Source organism: Gorilla gorilla, chromosome 3 (genome assembly GCF_029281585.2).
Source record: "Gorilla gorilla gorilla isolate KB3781 chromosome 3, NHGRI_mGorGor1-v2.1_pri, whole genome shotgun sequence".
NCBI lineage: Eukaryota > Metazoa > Chordata > Mammalia > Primates > Hominidae > Gorilla > Gorilla gorilla.
Genome location: NC_073227.2, coordinates 137,018,244 through 137,020,812, shown reverse-complemented (window position 1 = coordinate 137,020,812; position 2,569 = coordinate 137,018,244). Strand labels below are relative to the sequence as shown.

Here is a 2,569-nt window from a genome sequence, read left to right as displayed (position 1 = left end):
TGCTGCGAAAGCGGGGTGCTGGTTGGGGCCCCCATCTCCTGGCAATGGGAAGTGAGTCTGGAGCAGGGAGGGGAGAGGGGCTGGGTGGGTCCCCAGCCGTCGGGTGGTGGTGGCGCCCTTTGCTGGCCCCTCGCATGGCCCAGGCGGTTCCTGGACAAGGCACATGGGGCTTTGGCCTGGATGGGGAGGCCTTGAAGGGACCTCGGGGCAAAGGAAGAGACCTGGGTATGGTGAGGCATCCCCAGGGCATGGAAGGGACCTGTTGTGCTGTAGGAATCCACTGTCCCCTGCAAGATGGTTTAAAAAACACAACACATCATACATATTTACCAGACCAGAAGCGCTGGCCATAAGTCTCCCCAACCCCAACCTGGTCGGGGGAACCTCCTGGCCAACACCCAAAAAGAGAGAGGAGAGAGCCTGCCCCAGCCCCTCCCTGCCCACCCAGCCACCCGGGAGGACTGCAGAGAGTGCTTTGCATAGATACAGAGTGGAGGAACGGGACTGTGGGGCTGCCCCGGCCCCTCCTGGAGGCCGTGGGGGGTGTTGGGTCCGGGTCTCTCTGGGGTCTCACAGGTCGCTCTCGCCATACAGGGCTGTGGAGGAGGACTTGTAGTTGAGGACACCGGGCAGGGCGTCAGGGCCCTGGTAGGGCACCATGCGGGCGATACAGTACTCGGCCTGGTCGGGGAGCAGTTCTCTCGCAGCTCCTCAGCTGTGATGAAGTTCTTGTCCCCTGCCAGGACCTTGAAGGAGGCGATGACCTGGTCGGCCATGTCCGTGTCGGTGGGCTCCTGCAACATGAAGTTGATGAAGGCTTGGAAGGTCACAAGGCCCCTATGGTTGGGGTTGACCAGGCTCATGATGCGGTTGAACTCGGCCTCACACTGCCGGTCGTTCTCCATGTCATAGTCCAGGTTGATGAGGCAGGCCTTGAACCCCTCAGGCCCCAGCACCCCACCACGATCCTTGTCGAAGTGGTTGAAGGAAGCCCGGAACTCCTGCATCTGCTCCTGGCTGATGCATTTGGCGTCGCGGGTGAGGATCTGGTTCTCCACCTCGTTGATGGTTGGGGCAGTGGTGGTGAGCAGCTGCTCCCCGCCCAGGCGGATGTGCTCCATGGTGTGCTTGTTGTCGAAGATGAGGGCCTCCTGGATGAGCTGGTGCTGCTGCTCCAGCAGGTCCAGGTTAGGCTTGTAGACCACGATGCTGCGTTCACACTGCTTCAGGTGGCTCAGCTGGTCCTCCAGGGTCCCGTTCATCTCAGTGGAGATGAGCCCGATCTCCTCCATCTTGGTCTGGATCCAGGGCCCCACGACGTTGGCCTGGCTGGCGAACTGGCAGCGCAGGTGCTCGTTGGACTGCTGGTTGCTCTGCTCCTCCAGGAGGGCGTGGTCCCGTTTTGGCACCAGCTACTGCACCTTCCCCCACTTGGAGTTGATCTGTGGGTTGACGGTGGTGTAGGGGTTGCTGCCTGACAGCTTGATGTGGTTGTGCTCAGCGATCCTCTGGGCCTCCTTGTGGATGGCCAGGATGGCCTCGTGCTCCCTGTCGGCTTCCGGCAGGGTGGATTTGAACTGGTCGTGGGCTGAGATCAGGCCCTCAGTCTCCTCGATGGTGTGGATGATGAACATGTCCTGGAGGTCCTCCATGGCGCTGTCCATCCAGTTGTTGAAGGGGGCCACGTGCTTGGCATACTCCAGGTGCAGCTGGTCTATGGCCTCCAGCTGCTTCTCTGTTTTCTCCAGGGCTTCCCTGCGACTGTTGGTCAGAGAGCCGAGGGAGTCCCACTGGTCCCAGATCTTCTGGCACCGGGTGTTGACATTGTGGGAGTCGTAGTAATCCAGCTCGTTGAGCTTCTGGGCAATGGCTGCGATCTGCTCCACGCGGTGCTGGTGCGCAGCCAGGTAGCTCTCGAAGGCCTCGTGCTTGCGAATGAGGGCTTTGATGTCCGACAGCATGGCGGTCTTGTAGTCCCGGTGCCCCAGCATGGCTTCCTTCCCTAGGACCCAGGCCAAGGGACAGCCGGAGTGGGGACAAGGGGTCGTTGGGGGCTGGTCGTATTCCCAGGAAATCAAGTCCCTCGGAGAAGCATCCACCAGATAAGATTAGACAGTTGCCTTTTTCAGGAAATTTCTAAGAAGACTACAGACAATTTTAGAATTTGGGACAAAAATGAAGTGACAGTTTTTTTACTCTAATGCTTTGATAAAAATTAATCATCATCCTCATTATAATCATCATCAAGGTCTTAATAATGGGAATTGGAAAATAATAGGACAAGATAGATAATCACAGCAAAATGTCAATACCACATTAAAAGGATACTCATATAAAGTACCCTTAAAGGGGAATTGCTTGAAAAGCAATGATAATTTACAGAGAAAAGGAAAAACCCATTTATTTAATTATAAATGCTTCCTTTAAGAAAACCATAGTAGATTAATCAGAGGAATACCTTTTCAATGGTCTATCTGTTATTGGACTAACAAGGTTAATTCCCTTTATGTTTATGCTTACCACAGGTTATTGCTCTGTTATCTCATTCATAGCAGAACTCACAAAGGGA

The 2,569-nt window shown here is 55.5% G+C and overlaps 1 pseudogene; it reads right to left on the bottom strand.

The window, feature by feature from the left end:
- Positions 1 to 458: 458 nt before the first annotated feature.
- Positions 459 to 1,997, bottom strand: LOC101141252 (alpha-actinin-4-like; annotated as a pseudogene).
- Between the last annotated feature and the right edge of the window lie 572 nt (positions 1,998 to 2,569).